At 48.0% G+C, this 16,260-nt stretch overlaps 1 long non-coding RNA gene across 1 annotated transcript in view; it reads right to left on the bottom strand.

The window, feature by feature from the left end:
- Nucleotides 1–13,235, bottom strand: part of LOC310707503 — a 211,864-nt gene extending 198,629 nt beyond the window's left edge. Inside the window, exon 1 of the long non-coding RNA XR_014526520.1 lies at nt 12,852–13,235. This is a non-coding gene — a long non-coding RNA (uncharacterized lncRNA). The remainder of the gene's footprint in view (nt 1–12,851) is intronic.
- Nucleotides 13,236–16,260: the final 3,025 nt, after the last annotated feature.

Below are 16,260 nucleotides of genomic sequence, written 5' to 3'. Positions count from 1 at the left end.
GTCGTATGTTTAGAATACACAAATAGAAGAGAAGAAGAGCCTTGCTGGATCCTGCGGTCGGAATCCGGATGCAAGGGGGACATGAGTACAATAGCAATTTCCCGCTCGTGATTCTCAGCGACTCTGACCCTGCAGGCATCATCAGTAATTGTCCTTTCTCTGTGACATTTCCCAATCCTCTTTCAAAGCCCAGGATGTTGGCGGCCATCCCTGCATCTTGAAGTGATGATTCCAGGGCGCTGCTGCGTGAAGAAGTTGTAAGAAAGGGAGATAGCTTGAGCTCCTTACGTGGTTGATTTCTGTGGGTCGCGGCATCTGGGTTTTGAAGGGCAGAGCTTAACTCTTTCCAAAGACACAGGGCTCTGATCCCTGACTTTGGCTTCCGCTTGCTCCTAGATCTGGTATAAAAAGGACCCTAACCATTAGGTCCAGTCGTGGCCGACTCTGGGGTTGTGGCACTCATCTCACTTTATTGGCCGAGGGAGCCGATGTACAGCTTCCGGGTCATGTGGCCAGCATGACTAAGCCGCTTCTGGCGAACCAGAACAGCGCACGGAAACGCCGTTTACCTTCCCACTGGAGTGGTACCTATTTATCTACTTGCACTTTGACGTGCTTTCGAACTGCTAGGTTGGCGGGAGCAGGGACTGAGCAATCGGAGCTCACCCCGTCACAGGGATTCGAACCACCGACCTTCCGATTGGCAAGTCCTAGGCTCTGTGGTTTAACCCACACCGCCACCCGCGTCCCATTAGATCAGGTATACCCCTCCCTTGTTCTCCTCCTTTCCCTGGGAGTCCGCAAATGGCAGCACCCGCTCTCGAGGCTTATGGGATTAACATTAAGGTGTGCATGCTTAATGATGGTTCACTGCCCGCATATGCATAACTTTGCCGTCTGAAGCACCGCACATACGCTCTGCCTTCTTTCATTTCTGTGTAATAAACCAATCTTTTTATGCTTTCATAGAATTGCGGAGTTGGGTGGGACTCTGAGGATCATTTAGCCCAACCCCCTGCAATCCAAGAATCTCTCTCTCTTTTTTTTTTAAAATATTATTGAGAATTTCAGCTTAACAGGTTATCAAAACATATCATCTTCATCATTTCCCCCCTTTCCCCCCTCCCAAAGACCCTCCCCCCAAGCCTTCCCTCAGCTCCTCTCTCTGATTTCTCAAGGCATGTTATTCTCTGCATGTTGTAAAATTGCATAGATCCTTAAATTATCTGTCTATTATGTTAACAATAAATTTGTGCATGTTTGTTCGAAACCTGCCAAGGAGTCCAATTCGTCGTTGTTGTTTTTTTAAATAATTTGTAAAAAGTTCCCATTCTTCTTTGAAGTCACAGTTGTCCTTATCTTGCAATTTGTATGTCAGTTTCGCCAGTTCTGCGTAGTTCATCAATTTCTCTTGCCACTGTTCTTTGGAATGAGTTTCCTCATTCTTCCATCCTTGCGCTATTAAGACTCTTGCCGCTGTTGTAGCATACATAAATAATTTTTTTATTTTCCTTGGCAGGTCTTTTCCTACAATCCCTAACAAAAATGCTTCTGGATTTTTTTACAAATGTTTATTTAAACATTTTATTCAACTCATTGTATATCATTTCCCTTTTTTTAAAAAAAAAATTCTCTGCATTCCCACAACATATGGTAAAAGGTCCCTTCTTTTTCTTTACATTTCCAACATATGTTTGACCCAGTTTTATACATTCTTGCTATCTGTACTGGTGTTATATACCATCTGTACATCATTTTCATGTAAATGTCTTTCAGAAGAGAACAATCTGTAAATTTGCAAACCAAGAATTTCAGCGAAAGCATCCATGACAGACAGCCATCCAACCTCCACTTAAAAACCTCCAGGAAAGGAGAGTCCACAACCTCCAGAGGGCGACCTTTCCACTGTCTAACAGCTCTTACTGCCAGAACGTTCTTCCTGAGGTTGAAGGCAGCTATCATATCACCTGTCAGTCTCCTCTTCTCCAGGCTAAACATCCCCAACTGCCTCAACTCTTCCTCATCAGGCTTGGTTTCCAGACCCTTGATCACCTTGGTCACTCTCCTCTGCACATGTTCCTAAAATTCTGACGTCCAGAACTGGACACAGTAATCCAGGTATGGTCTGACCAAGGGAGAAGAGAGGGGTTCTATTATTTCCCTTGATCTGCACAGTTTGCTTCTGTTGAGGCAGCCTAGAATAGCATTTGCTTTCTTTGCTGCTGCATCGCACTGTGGACTCATGTTTAAAGGTAAAGGGACCCCTGACCATTAGGTCCAGTTGTGACCGACTCTGGGGTTGCGGCATTCATCTCGCTTTACTGGCTGATGGAGCCGGTGTACAGCTTCCGGGTCATGTGGCCAGCAGGACCAAGCCGCTTCTGGCGAACCAGAGCAGTGCATGGAAACGCCGTTCGTTTACCTTCCTGTCGGAGTGGTACCTATTTATCTACTTGCACTTTGACGTGCTTTCGAACTGCTAGGTTGGCAGAAGCAGGGACTGAACAATGGGAGCTCACCCCGTTGCGGGGATTCGAACCGCCGACCTTCTGATCGGCAAGTCCTAGGCTCTGTGGTTTAACCCACAGCGCCACCCACATCCCTCGGACTCATGTTTAGCTTTTGGTCTACTAAGACCCTAAGTCCTGTTCTTAATCAGCTGATTGTCTAGCCCCGCTGTACATCAGGGAGCGCTGTGTGGAGAGAGTCTCTTCCTTTAAATTCCTAGGAGTTTATCTCACTGAAGACCTTACTTGGAAAATCAATACATCCCAGGTGGTTAAGAAAGCCCAACAGAGACTCCATCTCCTCAGAGTATTGCGAAAGAACGATGTCAATCAACATTTGATTATCTCCTTCTACCCAGTGGCGTAGCGTGGGGGGTGCAGGGGGGGGCGGCCGCACTGGGCGCAACATCTGGGGGTTAGGGTTAGGGGGCGCAAATTACTTGCCTTGCCCCGGGTGCTGACAACCCACGCTACACCACTGCTTCTACCGGTCCACAATAGAAAGTGTCCTTTCATACTGCAGCATGGTGTGGGACGCTGGTTTGACATCATCTGATAGGAAGTGCCTACAGAGGGTGGGGAATACAGCACAAGATATTATGGGCTGTCCCGTGAATCCGCTGGATGACATCTCGGAAGAACGTTGCCTCAGGAGAGGGAGGAAAATTATCAGGGATGATTCACACCCTGGCTGGCACTTGGCACTTTCTTGATCTCTCGCCCTTGGGCAGAAGAGATAGAAGCATGATTAGTCGCACCAACAGGGTAAGGAACAGCTTCTATCTGTGGGCTGTTAGGTTGCTGAATGAAAAGACAGGGCAACTGAATGAAACTGAATGAAATTGAATGAAATGAATGAAACTGAATGAAAAAGACAGGGCAACTGACTTTTGGGTTTGGTGGGTGTGCGTCAGTAAACAAGGGGAATTAAGACGAAGAGAGCTGAGTGGCGGGTGCTCGTGTAATCTCACTGTATACAAGTTGTACAAGGGACAATAAAGTATTTCAATTGTCCCTGCAGTTGGAGCTTTGAGGTAGAGTGCGTCTGAACAGGGAGGCTCCTTTCAACAATCCTGGTTCAGAGCTCTTATTAAGGCAATTTCCCTCTACAAATTTGTCTGCTCCTTTTTTAAAAAAAGAAAAAGCCATATCAAGTAGGGGTCATCACCTCCACATCTCATCGTCCTTCAACTACAACCCATAATATATGCAGCTTTACCACATCCCTAATCATCATTTCAGTTCTTTTGGTTTTACAAAAGGCTCTCTTTTATCCTACAGTTGAAGCCACGATTAATCTGCCAGAGCTTGCCTGCTCCTTGCTCCCCCTCCCCCTGGATAAAAAAATATCTCTTCAAACTTCATATTAATTGCCATCCCTGGGGTGGGGCAGGGAAGCATTTTAATATTCTACCAAACTTCCCTCTTCTGCTTACATGAAGTCAGAGAGGAGAGACGCTGTTCTGTTCTTCTCCGAAAGTGCCCCCGGAGGATCTGCCTTATGATAATTTCCAGCCCTGCAGAACCGGGGGGCACATTTTGACAGAGAATGCCATCTCCTGGAAGGCGACCCTATTTCAGAGCCAGCGGCTGCTAGCAAACACCCCTCAGCCTGCATTTGTTACCCTCCTGATTTCCATGTTCATTTGCTGAAACCGAGCAAGCACTTTGCATTTAAATGTGCCAATGGGTGCAGAGTAAGCCAAAGTGGAGGGGAAAATGGGATGGGAAAATGACTATTAATGCACTATATCCAGTGGTTTTGTTTTTTTGAAAAACATTTTGTTCAGTGCAACAGCACCTGTGCCTTCATGGTGCCACCATACTTCTCCCTGTGTTCAGGGTCCAAACTCTCCCTTGTTTGCTTAAGGGGTTCATGCATACAGTAATATGCAAGTCTTGTGCTTTTTTTTTTTACTGCAAGTCTTGTGCTTTTTGACTTTTGCTGTGGCATTTATCCTACTTATGCTGTGAAATGTGCTTAAAAAACCCAAAACCTTGACATAGTAAAAGGTAAAGGGACCCCTGACCATTAGGTCCAGTCGTGACTGACTCTGTGGTTGCGGCGCTCATCTCGCTTTACTGGCCGAGGGAGCCGTCGTACAGCTTCCGGGTCATGTGGCCAGCATGACTAAGCCGCTTCTGGCAAACCAGAGCAGCCGTTTACCTTCCCGCCAGAGCGGTACCTATTTATCTACTTGACTTTGACGTGCTTTCGAACTGCTAGGTTGGCAGGAGCTGGGACCGAGCAATGGGAGCTCAACTCGTTGTGGGGATTTGAACCGCCGACCTTCTGATCAGCAAGTCCTAGGCTCTGTGGTTTAACCCACAGCGCCACCCGCGTCCCTATGCTGTGTGTCCCTATGTGCTTAAAAACCCCCAAACCTTGGCATAGTAATCATCGCAATTAAAGAGACTTTATTTAAAAATTATTTCTTAAAGATATTAATAAGAGCTGTGTGTGTGTGTGTGTGTGTGTTTATTACATCCACAGAGCACCTTTTCTTCGAAGGAGCCTGAGGTGGTCACATGGTTTTCCTCTTCTCCATTTTCTCCTCACCACAACACAGTGAGGCAGGCTAGGTTGATAGATGGTGACTGGCCCAAGGTCACCCAGTGAGTTTTATGACTGAGTGGGGATTCGAACCCTGCTCTCCCAGGTCCAAATCCAACACTCTGAACCACTACACCACACTGGCTCTTATTTAGAAATCTTATCTTTTGAATGTTTCAAAGAGTTGGTTTTGTTTTTTTTTACTATAATTTTATTGTTTTATTCTCTTTGTAAATCGCTTGGAGGGCGCTGTGTGTGTGTGTGTGTGTGTGTGTGTGTGTGTGTGTGTTGCAATCAAGCGATGTGTGAATTTTATGAAATAAATAAAATAAAATACCTCTTGGGTGACTTGCAAAGCTGGAGCTTTTGACTTCCCCAAATCAGCCCCCTGCAGCTGCCCATCGGGGAGCGGAGAAGAGAAGGGGAGACTTGCACCAGTGAGTAGACTCTGCTCTTCCCCCTTGGGGGGTGTTGATGTGAAGCACTCTGTGCGTGCTTATGTGCCATGGCAGGCAGAGTTTTAAAGAAAGGCAAGGGCACATCATTCCTCCCCCCCCTTGCCTTTCATATTCCCAGTTTTGCACTCTCGGGTTTCTAGGCATGGTCTGTTTTGGTTTTCCTCTTAGTCAATTTCACAGCCCGCTTCTTCAGCAGAAGCTTAAAGGGGCTGCGACATCCTTGAGACACAATAGCAGGGTGGTAATGGGAGAGAGAGAATTGTTGGGCTGTGAGCGGAGAAAATTGCCTTTTCATAGTTAAAGGCTGTCTGAGAGCCAGAAAAAAAAACCATATATTATTTTCCTCTCTCTTTACTATCGGTTTTTGGCCTTTTAAATAAATAAACACCAAAAAGAGAGGAAAAAGTCTGGTTTTATAAAACCAGAACATGATTTACCCTGAAACTGCTCCGTAGCACTTCATCCATTAGAGGGCAACAAGTTAATAAGCATGGGGGTGATGCAAATTGGAGAGGGGTGGGGGAATAATCTCACAGATGAGTTGTGAATTGTGGGGAAGGAAGTCTTGAAATCAAAGCAGGAAAATGAAAGCACTGCAGCGCCATAGAACTGTAGAGTTGTAGATATGATAGCTAAGCAGTTGGCTCCTTATCTCTCTTGCCCTGACCTAGCCACTGTGATCCATGCGACGCTCACCTCCAGACTTGATTACTGTAACTCACTCTACGTGGGGCTGCCCTTGAGACTGACCCAGAAACTCCAGCGGGTGCAGAATGCCACAGCGAGACTCCTTATGGGGTCCTTGCTGCGAGATCACATTCACCCGGTGCTATACCAGCTGCACTGGTTCCCTGTGGGGTACAGGATCAGGTTTAAGGTGCTGTTTTTAACTTTTAAAGCCCTATATGGCCTAGGACCCTCATATCTATGGGACCGCTTCTCCTGGTATGTCCCATGGAGGTCCTTACGGTCTTCAAACAAAAACATATTGGAGATCCCGGGCCATAGGGAGGTTAGGCTGGCCTCAACCAGAGCCAGGGCTTTTTCGGCCGTGGCCCTGATCTGGTGGAACGCTCTGTCACAAGAGACTAGAGCCCTGCGGCACTTGACATCTTTCTGCAGGGCCTGCAAGATGGAGGTGTTCCACCAGGCCTTTGGCCAAGGCACAGTCTGACCTCCTCCTTATAGAACTCTAGCCCAATGGTTGCCATTAATTTGATTTTGAATTGATTTTAGAATGAATTGATTTTAGAATGCTGTGTTACTTTATTGCTGCTAGCCGCTCTGAGCCCAGCTTCGGCTGGGGAGAGTGGGATATAAATAAAATATTATTATTATTATTATTATCATCATCTGAAGGTATCCCAAGGGCTATCACATGGAAGGGGGAGCAAGCTTGTTTTCTCCTGCTCCGGAGGGTAGGACCTGAACCAATGGATTCATAGAATCAAAGAATTGTAGAGTTGGAAGGGACCGCCGAGGGTCATCTAGTCCAACCCCCTGCAAGGCAGGAATGAAAGCTGAAGAATCCCTGACAGATGGCAACCCAACCTCTGCTTAGCAACCTCCAAGGAAGGAGAGTCTACAACTTCCCAAGGGAGTCTGTTCCGCTTTCAAATGGCTCTTATCATCAGAAAGTTCTTCCTAATGTTTAGTTGAAATTTCTTTTCTTGACATTTGAATGCTTTAGCTGAGATTCCAGTATTACAGGGGTTGGAATAGATGACCCTGGGAGTCCCTTCAAACTACAGTGGTACCTTGGTACTAGAACGGCTTGGCTCCTGAACAAATTGGCTCCCGAACGCTGCAAACCCTGAAGTGAGTTTTCCCGTTTGCGAACATTTTCCAGGAGCCTAACGTCTGGCATGGCTTCCACGGCTTCCAATTGAGTGCAGGAAGCTCCTGCAGCCAATCGGAAGCCACGCCTTGGTTTTTGAACTGTTTTGGAAGTCAAAAGGACTCCCGGAACGGATTAAGTTTGAGAACCAAGGTACCACTGTATACAATTCTATGAATCCATCGGTTCCGGTCCTCCCTTCTGGAGCAGGAGAAAACAAGCTATCTCCACCTTCGACGTGACAGCCCTGGGGATAACTACAGATGGCTAATCTTATCTCCTCTGTGTTCTCTTCTCCAGGCTAAATATCAGGAAGGCTGACGCTACAGAACATGAGAGTGTTCCTGCTCCATGATTGCAGTCATAGGATTTTTGTCAATCACATGACTGTGTATGTTTTGACTCCACAGAGTGGGAAGTGACGGAGACAGGATGTTTGTGTTACTGTGTTCCGTGAAGTGGGACTGTTGTCCTTTGTTCTTTTTCTCTTTGCTGCCTGATGCTAGAGAGAGAGGGAGCCATGTTGCAGTGCTCCGTGTGTGTTTAGATGTAAATAAAGTAGATTAGCCAAAATGCTGAGTTGCTGAGGTCTGTTACGCAAGCTGCGAAGACTCTGCGGATCCCTAGGTGTGCTGATGTCTGTTGGCATTGTTCACTGTGATGTTCTGTGATGAGAGCCAGTGTGGTGTAGTGGTTAAGAGTGATAGACTTGTAATCTGGGGAACCGGGTTCGCGTCTCCGCTCCTCCACATGCAGCTGCTGGGTGACCTTGGGCCAGTCACGCTTCTTTGATGTCTCTCAGCCTCACTCACCTCACAGAGTGTTTGTTGTGGGGGAGGAAGGGAAAGGAGAATGTGAGCCGCTATGAGACTCCTTCGGGTAGTGATAAAGCGGGATATCAAATCCAAACTCTTCTTCTTCTGGCAGAAGAAAGCTTTTGAAGCTCCCAAACGATCGACCGGGAGGGAGGGAACATGCCAGTCGGGCATGTGTCTCTGCCAGGGTCCTACTCGAGAGTAGGATGACCTCCTGACAGAGAGTGCCTGTCACCAGGCGGAGGTGGTGGCGCTTGGGCTGTGAACCTTCACGAGACAATTAGGGGGTCTTACAACAAGCACACAAGGCTGCCCTAGACAGCCTGTCTTTTGAGCATTAGCCAGGATTTTTTTGAACGAAGCTTATGCAGAGGATCACATTCAGAGCACATGGCTTCCACCCAAGGAACCCAGTGAACTGTAGTTTACCCCTCGTTGTTGTTGTTGTTTAGTCGTGTCTGCCTCTTCATGACCTCATGGACCAGAGCATGCCAGGCACTCCTGCCTTCCACTGCCTCCTGCAGTTTGGTCAAACTCATGCTGGTAGCTTCGAGAACACTATCCAACCATCTCGTCCTCTGTCGTCCCCTTCTCCTTGTGCCCTCCATCTTTCCCAACATCAGGGTCTTTTCCAGGGAGTCTTCTCTTCTCATGAGGTGGCCAAAGTATTGGAGCCTCAGCTTCACAACCTGTCCTTCCAGTGAGCACTCAGGGCTGATTTCCTTAAGAATGGATACGTTTGATCTTCTTGCAGTCCATGGGACTCTCAAGAGTCTCCTCCAGCACCAGAATTCAAAAGCATCAATTCTTCGGTGATCAGCCTTCTTGATGGTCCAGCTCTGACTTCCATACATCACTACTGGGAAAACCAGAGCTTTAACTATACGGACCTTTGTTGGCAAGGTGATGTCTCTGCTTTTTAAGATGCTGTCTAGGTTTGTCATTGCTTTTCTCCCAAGAAGCAGGAGTCTTTTAATTTCGTGGCTGCTGTCACCATCTGCAGTGATCATGGAGCCCAAGAAAGTAAAATCCCCTTCATGGATTGCCGTGGCGAAGGGGCTTGAATAACTCAGAGAAGCTATGAACTATGCCGTGCAGGGCACCCAAGATGGACAGGTCATAGTGGAGAGTTTTGACCAAGCGTGATCCACCTGGAGGAGGAACCGGCAAGCCACTCCAGTATCCCTGCCAAGAAAACTCCATGGACAAAGACAACAGTTTCCCCCTCACAGGGCTACGATTCCCAGCCTCTGACCAAGCTCCAGTTGCCTGGTTTCTTTGGGTGGAAAGACGTGTGCTGAAAATGTAGGGTGTGTACGCAGCCATATAGCATCAAGGCAGTAAGTCCAGAACCAGCATCTGGGAAGCTGGGGGAAAAGACTCAGTGCCACCATTATCCTCCCCAGCCTTTTGATTTCAATCAGGAAGAAATGAGGGGACCCAGCTGTGAAGCTTCTACCCTGCTGAGAAGACCCTCTACCCCCTCTCTGAACTACATTCATTTATTTATTGCTTGTTAACTTTCATTTTACTCTGCCCTTTAGCTCTAGCTTATTTCCTTGCAAGGCTGAATTTATTCTACGTCCCTCTAATTGTTGGTTTTGTCCCATTTATTGACACGTTTTGCAGACTGGGTTTCTAACCCCCACACCCAATGTCTTATATTTTGATAATTAGTGGGTGTTTTTCTGTCCTGTTTCTCATGGGCTTTTGGCTAGCGTTATCGGCTGGCACCCGTTGCTTTTGCTGCTGTTGTCGAAAGGGTAGCAGAGGCTGCCTGCGGAATTAATAACAGAGAAACCCGCTTTGCTAATGCAGCTGTAAGTGGGTGCATGTGTCTGTTAATGGGGTCATCCTAGGGAAAGCGAGAGATTTCCAGCTGCAATCCGCCGGCCCTCGAACCATGACCCTCCCACAGGTGCGCCTCGCCCACCTGTTCCTCTTGATTGCAAGAGACTGTGGCACATTGAATGTTGGTTAATGTTTTCAGGGTGTATAGAGACACACTTTCATGGAAGGCAATCTCACTCAGCTATGAGTGATTGCCACAGAAAGAAGAGATAATAAAAGCACCAGTGAAATGTCATGCTTTGTGTGTGTGCCATAAAAGAGCCTGTCTGCCTGTTTCAGAGACTGCTTGGTTGTGGTGCAGAATGTTCTTGTCATGCTCTGCCAAAGAGATGGGGAACCTGTGGCCAGGGGCATACCTAGGGGTTGGCTAGGTTGGCTCCTGCCAAGGGTGAAGGCCTAGGTGTTGTTGTTTAATCGTTTAGTCGTGTCCGACTCTTCGTGACCCCCTGGACCAGAGCACGCCAGGCACTCCTGCCTTCCACTGCCTCCCGCAGTTTGGTCAAACTCATGCTGGTAGCTTCGAGAACACTGTCCAACCATCTCATCCTCTGTCGCTCCCTTCTCCTTGTGCCCTCCATCTTTCCCAGCATCAGGGTCTTTTCCAGGGAGTCTTCTCTTCTCACAAGGTGGCCAAAGTATTGGAGCCTTAACTTCAGGATCTGTCCTTCCAGTGAGCACTCAGGGCTGATTTCCTTCAGAATGGAGAGGTTGGATCTTCTCGCAGTCCATGGGACTCTCAAGAGTCTCCTCCAGCACCATAACTCAAAAGCATCTATTCTTCGGTGATCAGCCTTCTTTATGGTTCCGCTCTCACTTCCATACATCACTACTGGGAAAACCATAGCTTTTACTCCACGGACCTTTGTTAGCAAGGTGATGTCTCTGCTTTTTAAGATGCTGTCTAGGTTTGTCATTGCTTTTCTCCAAAGAAGCAGGCGTCTTTTAATTTCGTAACTGCTGTCACCATCTGCAGTGATCATGGAGCCCAAGAAAGTAGAATCTCTCACTGCCTCAATTTCTTCTATTTGTCAAGAGGTGATGGGCCCAGTGGCCATGATCTTCGTTTTTTTGATGTTGAGCTTCAGACCATATTTTGCGCTCTCCTTTTTTACCCTCATTAAAAGATTCTTTAATTCCTCCTCACTCTCTGCCATGAAGGTTGTGTCATCTGCATATCTGAGGTTGTTGATATTTCTTTCGGCAGGCCTAGGTAGGGGGTGCAAAAATCCTGACTCTCCACTCTGGCGCCAAGTGTCTAGGAACCTGCCCGGGTCACCCCTCTGCTGCTCTGGGTACAGGCTCCTCTGAGCACCTCGGTAGAGGAATCTGGTAGCTGGCATGGGTCGTCGCAGCAGCACTGTGGGGCCCTCTCCCCAGTTGGTCAATGGCGCTATTAGAAATGTGAGTTGGGTACCTAGGGGGGCTTGGAGGGAAGAAACATGGAGAGCGTGGGCGAGAGTTGCAGGAGGAAAAAGGGAGGGAGGCAGGAGGCAAAGCAGTGAGCAGAGGGAGGGAAGCAGGCAGGCAGACAGGCAGATGGACCAACAGGAGGAGGAGGAGGCTGTTAAGTTGTGGGTGAACATATCAGACAACCCAGCGATTCTTCAAACAGCTCTTGTTTATTCACAGACCCAGAACAGAACTGAACTGAAGGGTTCAGCCGGCCTGCTTATATAGAGCTCCACTACAACGCAACAGTAACAACTTTCTGTAACTATCCAATCACTGAACGTCACTTTCAATTCCTTATTTGCATATGTGGACCTGAGTGAAAACTATCTACAGTATCCCCCCCTGCTGGCCCAGGGTGAGAACTTCAGTACATAACAGAGGCGGGAGTGCAGCAGAGCAGACCCAACTCCGATGGCCACAGAGGAAGTCACTGGCAGAGCGCAAAAGCTCCAGGGCAGGGAATTTAAAATGTCTATATAAGGGCAGGCACACCTTGGTTCTGGGTCCTCCTCTGTCCTCCTGCGGTTGAGGGGAGCACCCTGTTGCAACAGATCAATAAAGATCAGGCTTACTAGCTGCTTTGCTTCTCAATATTCTCTGGTTGGCCTGTTATTTTCTCCTGCCAATAGGGAACCTTCGTAAGGACTCTATATGGGCTCTTGGATACCCCATAAGGGGAAAAGGGCAGATTTTGTTCACAACATTCCCCATCCCTGCTGTGCACAACAGCAGTGCTGTGCACGACTAACAGCCACAAATGGCTCTGCTCTGCCTCCACGACCGGAGGCAACATGGCTTCTGAATACCAGTTGTTGGAAATCGCAGCAAGAGAGAGCTCTGCTCTTGTGCTCAAATCCTGCTTGCAGGTTTCCCACTGGGGCACCCGGTTGGTCAGTGTGAGAACAGGATTCTGGACCGGATGGGTGCCGAATGGCCTGATCCAGCAGCCTCCTCTTACGATCTCATCCATTGTCTAGGGTGGAGAGCGTGCCATGCTTGAGATTTCCCTGGAAAAGTGAATGGCAGTGAAATAAAAAAATTAAGGTCATATATATATATAATAAATGTATATAATAAATGTTCATAAATGTACCAACCAAGCGCATACATAGATGTGTGGACCACAGGTCTGGAGCAGCACAGGAGGACTGCCCTGAAACCATTTTCATTCCCAAACTGACCAAATGTTTTCTCTGCAAGGAGGGAAAGGTGGGGCAGCTTCCCCATTGTCTTTTTGTTCACAAATCCTGTCCTAATGGTAGGTCTGTGTATGAATAGGGTGAGCATGTGACCCGGCTCAGGAACTAAGTATTTGTCATTACAAAAGACTGGCCAGGCTCCCCAGGGTATCCAATCAAGTAAGCATTAACAGGTAACCTGCCAGACAGGAGGTAAACAACGCACTCAGATTTCTGTTGTAGACCGCCCTTTCTGTGATGTAGGTGTGATGTATCTGGGGGTTGGTCTTGAGCTACACCCCTTCTGTGATGTATGTACAGTGGTGCCTCGCAAGACGAAATTAATCCGTTCCGCGAGTCTCTTCGTCTTGCGGTTTTTTCATCTTGCGAAGCACAGCTATTAGCGGCTTAGCGGCTATTAACGGCTTAGCGGCTATTAACGGCTTAGCGGCTTTAAGAAAAAGGAAACAAACTCGCAAGAACTCGCAAGACGTTTTGTCTTGCGAAGCAAACCTATAGGGAAATTCGTCTTGCGGAACGACTCAAAAAACGGAAAACTCTTTTGTCTTGCGCGTTTTTCGTCTTGCGAGGTACCACTGTGTGATGTTTCTGGGGGGTGGTCTTGGACTCCAGGGCAGGCAATTTAAAATGTCTATATAAGGGCAGACACACCTTTCCTGCGTGTGAAGGGAGCACCCTGTTGCAAAAGTTCAATAAAGATCAGGCTTACTAGCTGCTTTGCTTCTCAATATTCTCTGGTTGGCCTCGGTTATTTTCTCCTACCGATGGAGAACCCATGTAAGGACTCTATAAGGGCTCTTGTGTCCCCCATAAGGGAGTAAGGGCAGATTTACGTTTATTACAGCAGCCAGGCTTGTAAAGAGGAGAGATTCAAGAGGTGTTTTGAAGGGAAATGTGAGGGTGGGGTGCAGATCTGAAGGGTGAATGCAGCCCAGGAAAGTGCACTCAGAAATTCAGCCCCCTCAAGCTGCTCAACTAAGCCGTGTGCAATTATTCACTCTGTGTTACCGAAAGTTCATCTGCTTATCCCACCAGGCCAGTTCAGTGGCGCGTTATAGGTAACCCATTAGGAACAATTGCAAAAGTGCCACAGAAGTAATCGGGGAGGAAGAGGAGCCCAATAAAGATAATGAAGGGGTTTATTAGCACATCCAAGCCTTGCCTCTGTAGAGCTACTTGGGGAGGAACCGTTACGCTCAATGCATGTTATGGGAATAACAAGTGAGCAAGCAAGCGAGTTAGAGGAGAAATGAATATTAAAGACAAGGCTGTCAGCTGGGCCCAGTGGGTTCCCCTGGCCACCTCCAGTCGCCTCAGGTTGCAGCTTCCCAGTGGAGGATTCGCACGGCTGAAGTGGTCCCCAGCGTCATTCGCACCCAGAGCTGGACAAGGGGCTGGCCTGCTGCCGCCACTGCTGCTGTTCAGTGCTGGTTGGGCTGCAGGGAAAGGAGAGGGAAGGGACTCTTCCCTGTGTTTTGCATATATTCATAGAATCATAGAATCATCGAGTTGGAAGAGACCACAAGGGCCATCGAGTCCAACCCCCTGCCCAGCAGGAAACACCATCAGAGCACTCCTGACATATGGTTGTCAAGCCTCTGCTTAAAGACCTCCAAAGTAGGAGACTCCACCACACTCCTTGGCAGCAAATTCCACTGTCAAACAGCTCTTACTGTCAGGAAGTTCTTCCTAATGTTTAGGTGGAATCTTCTTTCTTGTAGTTTGGATCCATTGCTCCGTGTCCGCTTCTCTGGAGCAGCAGAAAACAGCCTTTCTCCCTCCTCTATGTGACATCCTTTTATATATTTGAACATGGCTATCATATCACCCCTTAACCTCCTCTTCTCCAGGCTAAACATGCCCAGCTCCCTTAGCCGTTCCTCATAAGGCATCGTTTCCAGGCCTTTGACCATTTTGGTTGCCCTCCTCTGGACACGTTCCAGTTTGTTAGTGTCCTTCTTGAACTGTGGTGCCCAGAACTGGACACAGTACTCCAGGTGAGGTCTGACCAGAGCAGAATACAGTGGCACTATTACTTCCCTTGATCTAGATGCTATACTCCTATTGATGCAGCCCAGAATTTCATTGGCTTTTTTAGCTGCCGCGTCACACGGTTGGCTCATGTCAAGTTTGTGGTCAACCAAGACTCCTAGAGTTAAAAAAGCTCCCTTAGCAAATTTCGGTTCCCGGAAGGGGCGCCATTTTCTGATTCGCCTCAGGCGGCAAAACATCTTGGCCTGGCTGTGGCCGGCATTCAAGTCAGGACTGGGCTGGAGGGGGGGGGGCGGGCAGCTGAGTCCCCCTGCCATGACTCAGTCTAAACCCCAAAGAACTCGCAAGCCTGCCGGCTCTCTCTTTTTCACCGCCAATTCATCGCTCCGTTCTTACACACCGCCGATCGGCTTTTAATTGCGCTTAAGCAATCCGCACAGAATTAGAGCAGCTTTGGGGGAAATGAAAAGAGCAAAAAAAAACCCTAGGTAAGCCCCCAGACGGAAATGAGTAAGAGGAACCAAAGAGCAGAGGAATATCAAGACGCTAATTTAGCCCATAAAGCCAGGGCCAGGGGAGGCCCCGTCATACTGTTGAAAACCATCTCTCTGAGACTTGGCAATTCTCTGCCAGCCCCCAGCCCCCTCAGCTGGGAGAAACACATCAGTGGTAATTATGCACAACAGATGTCTCTCCTGCCAGTGCTTTTGTAATCTTAGTGAAGATATTCAACACTCAACTCTTGGCGCTGTGGATCTCTTTCCAATTTCGAAGTTACAAAATGAACAGGATAAGCTGGCAGCTCCCCAGGTAGGAAAGTGAAGAGAGAGCGAGAGAGCGAGAGAGCGAGAGAGCGAGAGAGCGAGAAAGAGAGAGAGAGAGAGAGAGAGAGAGAGAGAGAGAGAGAGAGCAATTCCTGTGGCCTCAGGGTGCCAAGGAGGAGATAGCCACATGACTGAGGGGTAGGGTGAACAGGACAGGAGCATTCCAGACCCCGAGATTTCAGGGTCCAAATCTGAGACCTAGAGGCAGCACCTGGCGATGTTCTGTGGCAGCCTCCAGTGATCACAGAATCATAATAATAATAATAATAATAATAATAATAATAATAATAATAATAATTTATTTGTACCCCACCCATCTGGCTGGGTTTCCCCAGCCACTCTGGGCGGCTTCCAACAAAGATTAAAAATACATTGAAATGTCACACATTAAAAACTTCCCTGAACAGGGCTGCCTTCAGATGTCTTCTAAATGTCAGGTAGTTGTTTATCTCTTTGACATCTGGTGGGAGGGTGTTCCACAGGGCGGATGCCACTACCAAGAAGGCCCTCTGCCTGGTTCCCTGTAGCTTTGCTTCTCACAGGGAGGGAACCGCCAGAAGGCCCTCGCGCTGGACCTCAGCGTCCGGGCAGAATGATGGGGGTGGAGACGCTCCTTCAGGTCTACTGGGCCAAGGCCGTTTAGGGCTTTAAAGGTCAACACCAACACTTTGAATTGTGCTCAGAAACGTACCCAATGTACGAAAATGATTCAGGTTCCCCTAGCGCTTCCCCTATGAAGAAATGTTTGGGGACTTTTTAGTTTAGAGAAAA

Source organism: Podarcis liolepis (assembly GCF_965112155.1).
Source record: "Podarcis liolepis genome assembly, chromosome: 5".
NCBI classification, from domain to species: Eukaryota; Metazoa; Chordata; class Lepidosauria; order Squamata; family Lacertidae; genus Podarcis; species Podarcis liolepis.
The sequence above is the reverse complement of the archived record's forward strand: the minus strand, read 5'-3'. Positions and strand labels throughout refer to the sequence as shown.